This window comes from Engystomops pustulosus, chromosome 7 (genome assembly GCF_040894005.1).
Source record: "Engystomops pustulosus chromosome 7, aEngPut4.maternal, whole genome shotgun sequence".
Classification (NCBI taxonomy): Eukaryota; Metazoa; Chordata; class Amphibia; order Anura; family Leptodactylidae; genus Engystomops; species Engystomops pustulosus.
Genome location: NC_092417.1, coordinates 94,488,190 through 94,505,060, shown reverse-complemented (window position 1 = coordinate 94,505,060; position 16,871 = coordinate 94,488,190).

Below are 16,871 nucleotides of genomic sequence, written 5' to 3'. Positions count from 1 at the left end.
TCTTTGATGATGGCTCTGCCCCCTAATCATAATAGGCACTAGGGGAGCAAATTAGCACATTTTTAATGACTGAATTGAACATAAATTTTGATTATTCCTGGAATACTTTTTTAATCAAGGACCTTGCTGATATGTATCTTATTATTCCTATTGCAAAAGTATACGTCTTCTGCATGTTTGCCTTTTTTTTTGTTTTTATTGTCATGTGTTTTTGCCTATGTGAGGTTGTGTTTACCTCATTTTAAGACATTATAACTAGAGATGAGCGAACACTAAAATGCTCGGGTACTCGTTATTCGAGACGAACTTTTCCCGATGCTCGAGTGCTCGTCTCGAATAACGAACCCCATTGAAGTCAATGGGAGACTCGAGCATTTTTCAAGGGGACCAAGGCTCTGCACAGGGAAGCTTGGCCAAACACCTGGGAACCTCAGAAAAGGATGGAAACACCACGGAAATGGACAGGAAACAGCAGGGGCAGCATGCATGGATGCCTCTGAGGCTGCTTAATCGCACCATTATGCCAAAATTATGGGTAACAGCATGGCCATGACAGAGTGACAGAATGAAGCTAGATAGCATCTAAAACATCCAATAATTGACCCTGACACTATAGGGGACGGCATGCAGAGGCAGCGGCAGCAGGCTAGAGAGTGGCATGGCGACATACCCTAAATGGACTCAGGCTTCAAACCAATGGGTGGCAGAGAGGAACCAAAGGAGGTGAGCAAGAAGCGCTCAAATAATATCGGTACATGATAAAAGTTTGCCAGTATATTTTGTGGATTACACAGCAGGGTGGCGACAAAGTTAACATGGAAGCCATGAAAACAACCCAAAATTCTGCCTGACACAGCTCGTTTGATAAGGGGACCATGTATGGAGGCAGTGAACTAGTAGTAGATTAAAGGTGCTGCAGTTAAAACTATGTTAGTTGGATCTTGGCATGGAGCTGGCGCTCCGCTGCCAGGCGAGCTTTCGCCAATCCAAGCCCCTGTCTATAGGCTACTCCCCAAACAGCACTTCTAAGAACCTTTTGTATAAGATCAAGTGTAGTAGCGTTCTTATAAGTTTGGGATATGGCGGGTGAGGGGAATGTAAACAGCTGCGCAAGAAGCGCTGAAATAATATCCCTAAATGGTAAAAGTTTGCCAGTATATTTTGTGGATAACACAGCAGGGTGGCGACAAAGTTAACAACTTTGATGTGGAATCCATGAAAACAACCCAAATTTCTGCCTGACACACCTCGTTTGATAAAGGGACGATGTATGGAGGCAGCTATATGGACGACTTTTGGAGGTAGCAATGGAGACAACGTGTGGAGGCTGCTATGGAGACAATTTAATTTGGATAGTGCCTGTATGTGGCAGTCCCAAACATTTTTCAAACCAGAGGAGCAGGTAGGTGGCCCTCCAGTAAAATGGAATAGATTGAGTGCCTGTATGTGGCAGTCCCAAACATTTTTCAAACCAGAGGAGCAGGTAGGTGGCCCTGCAGTAAAATGGAATAGATTGAGTGCCTGTATGTGGCAGTCCCAAAAATGTTTCAAACCAGAGGAGCAGGTAGGTGGCCCTCCAGTAAAATGGAATAGATTGAGTGCCTGTATGTGGCAGTCCCACAAATTGTTCAAACCAGAGGAGCAGGTAGGTGGCCCTCCAGTAAAATGGAATAGATTGAGTGCCTGTATGTGGCAGTCCCAAAAATTGTTCAAACCAGAGGAGCAGGTAGGTGGCCCTCCAGTAAAATGGAATAGATTGAGTGCCTGTATGTGGCAGTCCCAAAAATGTTTCAAACCAGAGGAGCAGGTAGGTGGCCCTGCAGTAAAATGGAATAGATTGAGTGCCTGTATGTGGCAGTCCCAAACATTTTTCAAACCAGAGGAGCAGGTAGGTGGCCCTCCAGTAAAATGGAATAGATTGAGTGCCTGTATGTGGCAGTCCCAAAAATTGTTCAAACCAGAGGAGCAGGTAGGTGGCCCTGCAGTAAAATGGAATAGATTGAGTGCCTGTATGTGGCAGTCCCAAAAATTGTTCAAACCAGAGGAGCAGGTAGGTGGCCCTCCAGTAAAATGGAATAGATTGAGTGCCTGTATGTGGCAGTCCCAAAAATGTTTCAAACCAGAGGAGCAGGTAGGTGGCCCTGCAGTAAAATGGAATAGATTGAGTGCCTGTATGTGGCAGTCCCAAACATTTTTCAAACCAGAGGAGCAGGTAGGTGGCCCTCCAGTAAAATGGAATAGATTGAGTGCCTGTATGTGGCAGTCCCAAAAATTGTTCAAACCAGAGGAGCAGGTAGGTGGCCCTCCAGTAAAATGGAATAGATTGAGTGCCTGTATGTGGCAGTCCCAAAAATTTTTTAAAACAGAGGACCGGGTAGGTGGCCCTCCAGAAAAATTAAATGCATGAAGTACTATAGCAAGAGCCAGTGGGCCCTGTCAAAAAATAGCCATTTTCCTCTGCTTTACTGTACAAAGAGGAGGAGAAGGAGGAAAATGAGGAGGAGGAGGAGGAGTGGATCAATTATTCAGGTTGAGCTTCCTTCACCTGGTGGAGATTGGAAATTCTGAGAAATCCAGCCTTTATTCATTTTAATAAGCGTCAGCCTGTCAGCGCTGTCAGTCGACAGGCGTGTACGCTTATTGGTGATGATGCCACCAGCTGCACTGAAAACCCGCTCGGACAAGACGCTAGCGGCAGGGCAGGCAAGAACCTCCAAGGCGTACAGCGCCAGTTCGTGCCACATGTCCAGCTTTGAAACCCAGTAGTTGTAGGGAGCTGTGTGATCATTTAGGACGATGGTATGGTCAGCTACGTACTCCCTCACCATCTTTCTGTAAAGATCAGCCCTACTCTGCCGAGACTGGGGACAGGTGACAGTGTCTTGCTGGGGTGACATAAAGCTGGCAAAAGCCTTGTAAAGCGTACCCTTGCCAGTGCTGGACAAGCTGCCTGCTCGCCTACTCTCCCTCGCTACTTGTCCCGCAGAACTACGCACTCTGCCGCTAGCGCTGTCAGAAGGGAAATACTGTTTCAGCTTGTGCACCAGGGCCTGCTGGTATTCATGCATTCTCACACTCCTTTCCTCTGCAGGGATGAGAGTGGGAAGATTTTGCTTGTACCGTGGGTCCAGGAGAGTGAACACCCAGTAATCGGTGCTGGAATAAATTCTTTGAACGCGAGGGTCACGGGATAGGCAGCCTAGCATGAAATCTGCCATATGCGCCAGAGTACCAACGCGTAAGAATTCACTCCCCTCACTGGCCTGACTGTCCATTTCCTCCTCCTCCAACTCCTCCAACTCCTCTTCTTCTGCCCATACACGCTGAACAGTGAAGGACTCAACAATGGTCCCCTCTTGTGTCTCGCCAACATTCTCCTCCTCTTCCTCCTCATCCTCCTCCACCTCCACCTCCTCCGATATGCGCTGAGAAACAGACCTGAGGGTGCTTTGGCTATCAACAAGGGAATATTCTTCCCCTGTCTCTTGTGACGAGCGCAAAGCTTCCGACTTCATGCTGACCAGAGAGTTTTTCAACAGGCCAAGCAGCGGGATGGTGAGGCTGATGATGGCGGCATCGCCACTGACCATCTGTGTTGACTCCTCAAAGTTACTCAGCACCTGACACTCCTCATTGTAGACTTGAGGAAGCTGACTGACCTGACTACCAGTTCTGGTGGAAGTTGACATCTGGCAGTCTACAATCGCTCTGCGCTGCTGGTAAACTCTGGATAACATGGTCAGTGTTGAATTCCACCTCGTGGGCACGTCGCACAACAGTCGGTGAGCGGGCAGTTGGAGGCGGCGCTGCGCTGCCCTGAGAGTGGCAGCATCTGGGCTGGACTTCCTGAAATGCGCACAGATGCGGCGCACCTTCGTGAGCAAATCAGACAGATTGGGGTATGTCTTGAGGAAACGCTGAACTATCAGATTTAACACATGGGCCAGGCATGGCACATGTGTCAGTCTGCCGAGTTGCAGAGCCGCCACCAGGTTACGGCCGTTGTCACACACAACCATTCCCGGCTTGAGGTTCAGCGGTGCCAGCCACAGATCAGTCTGCGCCGTGATGCCCTGTAATAGCTCTTGGGCGGTGTGCCTTTTGTCGCCTAGGCTCAGCAGTTTGAGCACCGCCTGCTGTCGCTTAGCGACGGCACTGCTGCTGTGCCTAGAGCTACCGACTGATGGCGCCGTGCCCACGGATGGTAGTTCGGAGGAGGAGGTGGAGGAGGGGTGGGAGGAGGAGGAGGCATAGTAGGCCTGAAACACCTGGACCGAGGTAGGCCCCGCAATCCTCGGCGTCGGCAGTATATGAGCAGCCCCAGGGTCAGACTCGGTCCCAGCCTCCACCAAGTTAACCCAATGTGCCGTCAGCGATATATAGTGGCCCTGCCCAGCAGCACTCGTCCACGTGTCCGTGGTCAGGTGGACCTTGTCAGAAACGGCGTTGGTCAGGGCACGGATGATGTTGTCTGACACGTGCTGGTGCAGGGCTGGGACGGCACATCGGGAAAAGTAGTGGCGGCTGGGGACCGAATACCGAGGGGCGGCCGCCGCCATGAGGTTGAGAAAGGCCTCGGTCTCTACTAGCCTATAGGGCAGCATCTCCAGGCTAAGCAATCTGGAGATGTGCACATTAAGGGCTTGGGCGTGCGGGTGGGTTGCACTATATTTGCGTTTCCGCTCCAGCGTCTGGGGTATGGAGAGCTGAACACTGGTGGATGCTGTGGAGGATCGTGGAGGCGACGATGGGGTTTTTGTGGCAGGGTCCTGGGCAGGGGGCTGACTAGCAGCTGACACAGGGGAAGGAGCAGTGGTGTGCACGGCCGGAGGTGAACGGGCTTGTTGCCACTGAGTGGGGTGCTTAGCATTCATATGCCTGCGCATACTGGTGGTAGTTAAGCTAGTAGTGGTGGAACCCCTGCTGAGCCTGGTTTGGCAAATGTTGCACACCACAGTCCGTCGGTCATCCGGTGTTTCCTTAAAGAACCTCCAGACTTCTGAAGATCTAGCCCTCGCCGCAAGAGCCCTCGCCACGGGAGCTTCACTAGTTGACACATTTGGCGCTGATGCACCAGCTCTGGCCCTGCCTCTCCGTCTGGCCCCACCACTGCCTCTTCCAACCTGTTCTGGTCGAGGACTCTCCTCCGTCTCAGAAGCACTGTGTTCACCCAGCCTCTCAACCCAGCTTGGGTCTGTCACCTCATCATCCTCCGATCCCTCAGTCTGCTCCCCCCTCGGACTTCCTGCCCTGACAACAACTTCCCCACTGTCTGACAACCGTGTCTCCTCATCGTCGGACACCTCTTTACACACTTCCACTACGTCAAGAAGGTCATCATCACCCACAGACTGTGACTGGTGGAAAACCTGGGCATCGGAAAATTGCTCAGCAGCAACCGGACAAGTGGTTTGTGACTGTGGGAAGGGTCCAGAAAACAGTTCCTCAGAGTATGCCGGTTCAAATGGCAAATTTTCCTGGGAGGGGGCAGACTGGGGGGGAGGAGGCTGAGGTGCAGGAGCTGGAGGAGTGGCGATTTCGGTGACATGGGTGGACTGCGTGGAAGACTGACTGGTGGTGGACAAATTGCTCGAAGCATTGTCAGCAATCCACGACATCACCTGTTCGCACTGTTCTGGCCTCAACAGTGCTCTACCACGAGTCCCAGTAACTTCAGACATGAACCTAGGGAGTGTAGCTCTGCGGCGTTCCCCTGCTCCCTCATCAGCAGGTGGTGTCTCACCCCGCCCAGGACCACGGCCTCTGACCCCTGCAGTAGTTGGACGCCCACGTCCCCGCCCTCGTCCTCTACCCCTAGCCCTCGGGTTAAACATTTTTAAAATGAGAGTTATAACTTTTTTTTTTTTTTAACTTTTTTTTGTTTTTTTTTGTGTTTTTTGTTTTTTTTTTGTGTTTTTTTTTTTTTTTGTGTTTTTTTTTTTTTTTTTTGAGTTTTTAAAACCAAACAATGCTATCCTATTGCTATGGCTATTTTCTAGCCAAGTATCAAAGCACACTACTATGCCAGATGAGATGACACTGAGTTAGTGCCTAATTGAAATCCAACCCCTACTAAATTTTCCCACTTCAGTCTTTGCTATGGATATGTGCGTCACTAAGCGCAGAACACAGCGGTCGCAAGTCTCACTACAAATTGCTCAGAATTGGCTAGTACATGCACTGCAGAAAGTACAGCCACCAGCAGATCAACCAGAAATCAAATATATAGAACGCTACTGTAGGCGTAAGTAAGCTCTTTGTATTCTCCTATGGCTATTTTCTAGCCAAGTATCAAAGCACACTACTATGCCAGATGAGATGACACTGAGTTAGTGCCTAATTGAAATCCAACCCCTACTAAATTTTCCCACTTCGGTCTTTGCTATGGATATGTGCGTCACTAAGCGCAGAACACAGCGGTCGCAAGTCTCACTACAAATTGCTCAGAATTGGCTAGTACATGCACTGCAGAAAGTACAGCCACCAGCAGATCAACCAGAAATCAAATATATAGAACGCTACTGTACGCGTAAGTAAGCTCTTTGTATTCTCCTATGGCTATTTTCTAGCCAAGTATCAAAGCACACTACTATGCCAGATGAGATGACACTGAGTTAGTGCCTAATTGAAATCCAACCCCTACTAAATTTTCCCACTTCGGTCTTTGCTATGGATATGTGCGTCACTAAGCGCAGAACACAGCGGTCGCAAGTCTCACTACAAATTGCTCAGAATTGGCAAGTACATGCACTGCAGAAACTACAGCCACCAGCAGATCAACCAGAAATCAAATATATAGAACGCTACTGTAGGCGTAAGTAAGCTCTTTGTATTCTCCTATGGCTATTTTCTAGCCAAGTATCAAAGCACACTACTATGCCAGATGAGATGACACTGAGTTAGTGCCTAATTGAAATCCAACCCCTACTAAATTTTCCCACTTCGGTCTTTGCTATGGATATGTGCGTCACTAAGCGCAGAACACAGCGGTCGCAAGTCTCACTACAAATTGCTCAGAATTGGCTAGTACATGCACTGCAGAAAGTACAGCCACCAGCAGATCAACCAGAAATCAAATATATAGAACGCTACTGTACGCGTAAGTAAGCTCTTTGTATTCTCCTATGGCTATTTTCTAGCCAAGTATCAAAGCACACTACTATGCCAGATGAGATGACACTGAGTTAGTGCCTAATTGAAATCCAACCCCTACTAAATTTTCCCACTTCGGTCTTTGCTATGGATATGTGCGTCACTAAGCGCAGAACACAGCGGTCGCAAGTCTCACTACAGATTGCTCAGAATTGGCTAGTACATGCACTGCAGAAAGTACAGCCACCAGCAGATCAACCAGAAATCAAATATATAGAACGCTACTGTAGGCGTAAGTAAGCTCTTTGTATTCTCCTATGGCTATTTTCTAGCCAAGTATCAAAGCACACTACTATGCCAGATAAGATGACACTGAGTTAGTGCCTAATTGAAATCCAACCCCTACTAAATTTTCCCACTTCGGTCTTTGCTATGGATATGTGCGTCACTAAGCGCAGAACACAGCGGTCGCAAGTCTCACTACAAATTGCTCAGAATTGGCTAGTACATGCACTGCAGAAAGTACAGCCACCAGCAGATCAACCAGAAATCAAATATATAGAACGCTACTGTACGCGTAAGTAAGCTCTTTGTATTCTCCTATGGCTATTTTCTAGCCAAGTATCAAAGCACACTACTATGCCAGATGAGATGACACTGAGTTAGTGCCTAATTGAAATCCAACCCCTACTAAATTTTCCCACTTCGGTCTTTGCTATGGATATGTGCGTCACTAAGCGCAGAACACAGCGGTCGCAAGTCTCACTACAAATTGCTCAGAATTGGCTAGTACATGCACTGCAGAAAGTACAGCCACCAGCAGATCAACCAGAAATCAAATATATAGAACGCTACTGTACGCGTAAGTAAGCTCTTTGTATTCTCCTATGGCTATTTTCTAGCCAAGTATCAAAGCACACTACTATGCCAGATGAGATGACACTGAGTTAGTGCCTAATTGAAATCCAACCCCTACTAAATTTTCCCACTTCGGTCTTTGCTATGGATATGTGCGTCACTAAGCGCAGAACACAGCGGTCGCAAGTCTCACTACAAATTGCTCAGAATTGGCTAGTACATGCACTGCAGAAAGTACAGCCACCAGCAGATCAACCAGAAATCAAATATATAGAACGCTACTGTACGCGTAAGTAAGCTCTTTGTATTCTCCTATGGCTATTTTCTAGCCAAGTATCAAAGCACACTACTATACCAGATGAGATGACACTGAGTTAGTGCCTAATTGAAATCCAACCCCTACTGAATTTTCCCACTTCGGTCTTTGCTATGGATATGTGTGCCACTAAGAGCTAAACACAACGGTAGCAAGTCCCCCTGCTAATTCCTCACAAAATGGTACTAGATGCAAATTAAAATAAAAAAAGTAGAACGTTATTGTAGCCCTAAGAAGGGCTGTTGGGTTCTTTGAGAATCACTCCTGCCTAACAGTAAGCTAATAGAACACCCTAACGCTTTCCCTGACCAGCAGCAGCTCTCTCCCTAGCGGCATCCAGACACAGAATGATCCGAGCAGCGCGGGCAGCGGCTAGTCTATCCCAGGGTCACCTGATCTGGCCAGCCAACCACTGCTATCGACGTGTAAGGGTACCACGTCATGCTGGGTGGAGTGCAGAGTCTCCTGGCTTGTGATTGGCTCTGTTTCTGGCCGCCAAAAAGCAAAACGGCGGGAGCTGCCATTTTCTCGAGCGGGCGAAGTATTCGTCCGAGCAACGAGCAGTTTCGAGTACCCTAATGCTCGACCGAGCATCAAGCTCGGACGAGCATGTTCGCTCATCTCTAATTATAACTAAAGATGAGTAGGTTGGTCAAAATACAGGTTCAACAAGTTTGTCTGAGTTTTGAGGACTGGGATGAAAACATACTACATTGAAATCAATGGGGACCTGAATTTTAACACCCACAAATGGCTATAAAATGGGGCTAGTAAGGGCTGCAATATGGTGGGAATAACACCTGCCATAAACCAACAATGCTGGCCTCTATCACCTAAAATTAGCTACCAGTGAGACATTGGGGCTTGGATCGCACTTTTTTCGGTCTGTTCGCCATTTTTGGGATTTGCGCATCTTTGACAGGTATTTAACAGCTCAGGGTCTAAGCTGGCATTGTGTCGCATGCGATCGGATTTTGATGCACTGCGCTGGCTTTCATGTGACTGAAATCAGGGGGAGCGTGTCGTCCGACGATCCGACTGATTCGGACTGATTGAGGGATTTAAGTTTCAAATTTATGTAGCAAGACAATGTAGGATGCAGGATATCGGGCGCACATCTTAATGAATCAGCAGAGTGCATGATCGTCGGAAAATGCACTTTCTGTGAACTTCTCAGTTTGGGTAAGTAAATGTGCCCCATTGTACCTTAATTACAGCTGTTTTTCTGATCTACCAATTGGCTTACTTGACTAATTGAAGATATGAATCTCTGTTTTTTTCCCAGGCTGCCAGTGAACCACATCCCTTTATATTGACAGACAGCTCTTGTTCTCTTCAAATCACTGCCCCGCCTCCTTGTACATCTGCCAATATTCCATTAGAGACATAAAACATAACAAAACTTTATTTATAGGAAATATTGTGTCAATTTTTTTACACAGTGCCTTGTGTTTCATTCATGTCACATGATCATTGTGATGTCATCTAAGGTCCTTTACCCTTTATATTTACAAAATGTGTCCTATTTAGGAATCTAATTACATGATATCACATCATACCTCTATAAAGGGTGTGGAGAGTAGAAGTCTATGGAGCCTGCTGTGATTTCATATGATCAGATACATACATAGGGTAAATTGTGTAAATGTAAAAGCTATATGGGCTTAAATTACATCACCCTGGTCACATGACATCAAGTGCTGAATAGTAAGGAGGCCTAAGGCTTGGGGAGGAATAGATGGGAGGACATGCAAGGCAGGGCATGCACCTGCTGATGCCAGGTAGGATAATATAAAGTTGATTTATGGGGACGTTAGGGAAACAATTTTTATCAAAAAGAAGGGTTTAAGTTAGTTAGTAGGGCTCTATAGGAACCTAGTCCCTAGTTGTATTTCTGAAAATGTATTGACAGGTTTAAAATAATTTAAAAAATATAATAAAATAATAATAATAAATGCTGTTAATTTCACTGTTCTAGAAGATGGAAGGCGTAGCGATGAGTGAACCCGACCAACACTGTTAATGGAAGGGGAGGCAGCTAGGATGACAGTGAGGAGAAGCGATACATTTTAAATAAATGGCCTTATCAAGGCATAGCCAAGTACTGCTTGTGTATTCCAAGAATAAAGAAGGCAGACATAGTTAAGGTATTGGTCAATTATATCGCAAATAGTGCTTTAAGTTGTACTGGATTGTGTTCAACCCACTTCCCCTCTATTGTGTCACCTTATCTGTCTAGCTATCTAATCCTCTTCCACAGCCTCCCAATTGTCAAGGTCACCTGTCTTTTCACAAAGGGAGGATATGACATCACCACCAAGCCTGTCCACACCATCTCAGGGATAGGTTCAGCTTCTAACCCACCAACCCTGGTCCTGACTGTGAAAGTTGCAAAATTGTTGGCCTTTGATAAAGCTACCATTCCAGCCAGCTTTAAAAATGTTATGACGGTGGCTGTCCCACAATGTATCACTCCCAGCTGCCACAACAGGTTGTGTAGAAAATAAAGTGTGCACTATGCAATACTATTAGTCACAGTCACAACGGGACAACTAAACATGAGAAGGGACAGTACATCACTTTAACTGCCCGCTGGGTTAGTGAAGTAGTGGCTGAGCCAGAGGCAGGATTGCTGTGGTGCATATACATCCACCACCAAAGATTGCCAGACACCTCTCCTTGCCTCCATTTGCCTCCTCCTCTGCTTCATCTTCCCCTGCCTATTAATCCAGTCAACATTGATGAAATGAAAACCTCTGACCCTCAACTGAATGGGGCACATTTACTTAACCGGTCTAGTCGCGATCCCGTGGCGTGTTGTCCGACACTGATTTGGGTGTGCCAGGATTCACTAAGGTCCGTGCGCCCGATATCCAGCAGGTGTTGCTGCTGCCCTGAGTTCTGCTAGAATTCACCTTCTTCTTCCCGGTGCATGTAAGTGCTGATCTTGTGACATAAATTCTTTTTCAAATTCCGTGTTTTTTCCAAATCTGTCTAGTTGTCCAACGGCCACGCCCCCCATTTTTTGTTGCGTGAAAGCCGGCGTCGATGCACCAAAATCCAATCGGCAATTCGGCGCAAATCAAAAATCATCGGGAAACCCGACGAAAGTGCGCAATTCGGACCCTTAATACATGAGCCCCATTGTTCTACCTTGGTGGTTGTTGCAGGCCTGGGAAAACAGGAAGCTGGAGGAGGAGCTTTGCCAGTATCTTTTAACCTTTGGATACTCCAACCAAGACATGTATGCTTGTCCTCATCAGCCTCAAATTAACCCTTCATGGGACCAAACCAGAGAGGAATCAATATAACATTTCTCTCTCTCTGTATTGTGAATGCAGCTGTATTGATTATTGGTATAGTAACCAAAAACCCTCCATATGATAAACTTACTGCAGAACTTAATGAACATTATCGGTCACAAATAAATAAAATGGCCTGCAAACATTTGATTTAGGTATAACTGCACACTATTTACTGACAGGAGCATGATCAAGGTATAACTGGATGCTATTCAGTGATAGGAGTAACTTTGCAATATATGTATTACTGCTATTCACTGACAACAGGTCCTTTATGACCTACATATTAGTGTGCGTTATTCAGTGACAGAAGCAACTTTCAATCAAGGTATTACTGCATACTATTCATCTACAACAACACCTTCATTATCAACATATTAGTGTGCGCTATTCACTTTACAATAAAGATATGACTGGACGCTATTCACTGACAGCAGTAACTTTAAATCAAGGTATTACTGGAAGCTATTCACTGACATGAGCATCTTTGCAACCTAAGTATGATTGATCAAAATAGCACCAGAATAGGGACAATATTGTAAATTCCAGTTTAGCAGCACCAGCAGTGAACGCCAAAGTATCTTCTCTTCTATGAAGAACAGCCTCACTGCAGCCATATCAAGCAGATAGCACATTACTTTGATTGGGGTCCTTCTACCTTCCAAACAGAGCATGGTTGCTGGCACTTAGCTTATCACTGTTATGCAGATTAGAGATGTGAAGGAATACAGTAATCTCTTTGTGTCAATCAGATTTTTTTAAGGATAATTATTGCCATTCATATCTCCATTCTCTGGATTTTATGTCTATGCCTTCGAATGCAATGAAGACAGCCCAGCTGTAAATATCAGCTAATGTTTATTCCATAGATGAATCCAGTTTTGTTTTCTGCATTATTTTGTCAGTTTGTTTTCTTTGCTGAGCCCCACAGGGACCCACAGACTTCAGCCGGTCACAGGATTCTGTGCGGATAATGAATCAGAGACGTCAAAAAGATTTCCAGCATCAGACGCCCACCATGCCTATTAGAATTTAAATAACAGAGAGTGGCTCGGCTGTGGGCACGCAGGGCACCGTACTAAATGACTTGTTATTTAAAGTAAAACACAGTGGAATTAACTGAGCGTGTCAAAAAGAAATACAGTGTATTCTAGCACAATAGTGGGAGACCATGTAATAACCTTCTATAGAAGTTGTTTATGTATTTCTTCTTTTAGGTATTCAGTAAAAACCATGAATTGTATAGATTGATTATGCAGAAAAATATTAATCTATAACAGCACATCATCTGTTCACAGGCTATATCTGGCTTAGCTTAGTTCTGTAGGCCGGTGGACAAGGTCCTTTTGATGGTGTGGCACATTTACATTGCAGAGAATACCGTAATGATCACAAAAGTGGAGCTATCGCTGTTGAGAACAGATAACATTCTCTACAGCATTGCTTAAGATCCTCAAAGTCCATTTTCACAGTGAACTATCAGGCTCTATATCTCACCATCCAGCAGGGGCATAACTAGGGAAGTTTGGGCCACATAGCAGATTTCTACATGGTGTCCCCCTTCTCCTTAAAAAAATACAGACATATTTGTACACACATGTTTATACACTAACATGCACAAATGTATACAATCTTACACGTTCATGCATGTATACACTCAAACTGTTTATACAAACACATACGTCAAATACACGCATACAGTAAATACAGCATATATACATATACAGCATGTACACACATATACAGTATACATGCACACTTATACAGCATATACATAAATACACACATACAGCATATACATACACACATGCAGCATATACACAGCATATGCACACATACACTCACCAGCCACTTTATTAGGTACACCTGTCCAACTGCTTGTTAACACTTAATTTCTAATCAGCCAATCACATGGCGGCAACTCAGTGCATTTAGGCATGTAGACATGGTCAAGACAATCTCCTGCAGTTCAAACCGAGCATCAGTATGGGGAAGAAAGGTGATTTGAGTACCTTTGAACGTGGCATGGTTGTTGGTGCCCGAAGGGCTGGTCTGAGTATTTCAGAAACTGCTGATCTACTGGGATTTTAACGCACAACCATCTCTAGGGTTTACAGAGAATGGTCCGAAAAAGAAAAAACATCCAGTGAGCGGCAGTTCTGTGGGCGGAAATGCCTTGTTGATGCCAGAGGTCAGAGGAGAATGGGCAGACTGGTTCGAGCTGATAGAAAGGCAACAGTGACTCAAATCGCCACCCGTTACAACCAAGGTAGGCAGAAGAGCATCTCTGAATGCACAGTACGTCGAACTTTGAGGCAGATGGGATACAGCAGCAGAAGACCACACCGGGTGCCAATCCTTTCAGCTAAGAACAGGAAACTGAGGCTACAATTTGCACAAGCTCATCGAAATTGGACAGTAGAAGATTGGAAAAACGTTGCCTGGTCTGATGAGTCTCGATTTCTGCTGCGACATTCGGATGGTAGGGTCAGAATTTGGCGTCAACAACATGAAAGCATGGATCCATCCTGCCTTGTATCAACGATTCAGGCTGGTGGTGGTGGTGTCATGGTGTGGGGAATATTTTCATGGCACTCCTTGGGCCCCTTGGTACCCATTGAGCATCGTTGCAACGCCACAGCCTACCTGAGTATTGTTGCTGACCATGTCCATACCTTTATGACCACAATGTACCCAACATCTGATGGCTACTACTTTAAGCAGGATAATGCGTCATGTCATAAAGCTGGAATCATCTCAGACTGGTTTCTTGAACATGACAATGAGTTCACTGTACTCAAATGGCCTCCACAGTCACCAGATCTCAGTCCAATAGAGCATCTTTGGGATGTGGTGGAACGGGAGATTCGCATCATGGATGTGCAGCCGACAAATCTGCGGCAACTGTGTGATGCCATCATGTCAATATGGACCAAAATCTCTGAGGAATGCTTCCAGCACCTTGTTGAATCTATGCCACGAAGAATTGAGGCAGTTCTGAAGGCAAAAGGGGGTCCAACCCGTTACTAGCATGGTGTACCTAATAAAGTGGCCAGTGAGTGTACAGCAGATACACACGCATATACAACATAAACACACTTATAGCATATGCACAGAAATGTATACACTCATACACACATGTATGTACTTAATGTGAGACAGTCTTCTTATACCAGGGCTCTTAAGCTGCTGGTAACATGGAGGTAGTAGATGGCAGAGTCGACTGTGTGCTGTCAATATTGTGCCCTGTTATATAAATATAATGCTGTAGTGAGAGTATGGCATATTCTGAACCTTATGGTACATGTAGCCACATTGTGCACAAAAACGGCATACAAACAGAATATTTTTCAGTGCCAGACTTATCGATATGATTCAGTGTGAACAGTGTTATACTTAAAGTCACATTGCACTCAAACTGCAGACTATTTTTGTGCCTGAACGTATTAACAAAACCCAGTGTGAACAAAAATTTTTGTCCATAGTTGCAATGATAAAATATATAGTTTTGATTTACATTAATTCAACTTAAGAACAAACCTAAAGAACTTATCTTGTATGTAACCCATATATACTGCCTGTATATATTAGGAGGATGCTGTGCATAAATTAATAATAATGGGTTGGCTTTTATTAAATAGAGAACACAATTTATTATTGAGGCAGTGTTCTCATGATAAGTTTTCATTGGGGCACATTTACTAAGGGTCCGCACGGCGCATTTCCGTCGGGTTTCCGGACTTCATGATAAGTTTTCATTGGGGCACATTTACTAAGGGTCCGCGCGGCGCATTTCCGTCAGGTTTCCCGACTATTTCTGATTTGCGTCGCAGTTAACAGGGGTTTTTGGCACACGCGATCAGTTTTTGGCGCAACCAACTTTCATGTCTTCTGTCCTCGGCCTGGGCCTCCTGTACGCGCCAGCTCTGAAGCCGGCACACGTGATCTGACGTAATCATGTTCGCCGGCTTCAGAGCCGTCGCATACCCTGCAGAGCGCCGCATCGTGGGAACCGGGACAGGTGAGTTTTAGATTCTGCCTCTATGCTGCGCTCCCGACCAGCGCAGCATAGAGGCAGAAACGTGATCGATCCGGATGGTGATCAATTATACCAGTGTCTTATAGCGACACTGGTACAATTGATCCGGGGGCCCAAGTGGGCCCCTCCAGTACCCCGGGCCCCGGCACTTGCCCGGGTTGGCCTGCTTGTGGCAAATGTGGCAAATTTAACAGTGATAAGTTATGTCTGAGAGAAGTTGTAATGAAGTCCCCTTCCTGATGGAGCAGATTGTCACCTGTAAGGTACTAAACACCAGTTATGTCTATGTCACTAAATAAACATCTAGTGTGTGAGGCAGCTGTTGTGTCAGTCAGAGAGTGCCAATAAGCCTGCTTTCTCCTAGTGAGCTGGTGGTGCTACGTTAGAATATTATCAATTGTTAGTAATGTCTGCAGTTTCTGATGAGGGTGCTGGTGCTTTTTAAAAATTGGGCTAAATATAACTGAGGATCAGGGGTAGGATGCTGGTTTCAGTTTATCCTCAATTAGCAAAAAGGGTAGAATTGACCTTGCTCCATTGTGTAATTCATTGGTCTTTGACCATTACTGGCTCCTTTGCAAATGGTAACATCATCTAGACCAGCCTCATTCTGAACATGACTGCAGTTTGGTGACACAAACAGACTGGTAATAGTTGAAAAAATTGTGAATTGAAAAACAACATGGAATTATTGATTACTGTCGGTCTAATTAAAGCCCAGTATACAGGCCCATTCCCGGGACAGAAGGCTCCTGGTTTCTAGTCATTTGTTCTATGCAGGATTCACATATGGCATTGTGTCACTAGAGAGGAGAATGATCACAACCTTCAGCGTATCTGGAAAGTTTGAACGTCACCACAATTCCCACAGTGCAACCTTTCCCTGATTAAATTAATCACAGATCAATAAACCCACAGGTGTCTGTGCACTTTGCCAGTCAGTACGTGACATTCTGTATAATGCATTTTACATATATTTGTACAAGATTTATCTGAGCCCAGTGACAAGGAAGTGGATTACTATAGTATTAGAATTTATTTACAATGTAATTACATAGTGTACCCAGGAATGAGAATATTACATCCTGGATATTAAATTGTGTTTTAAATCCATGTAATTAAATCACAATCATAGCACACTTTATTTCTAATAATTATACAATAGGCAAATAGGCGAAATTAGAGACATTCCTACAATGTGGTTGAGGAAAAATTTAAAGGGAATGTTCATCATTATGTACTGGGCTTCATGCGCTGTTTGTCC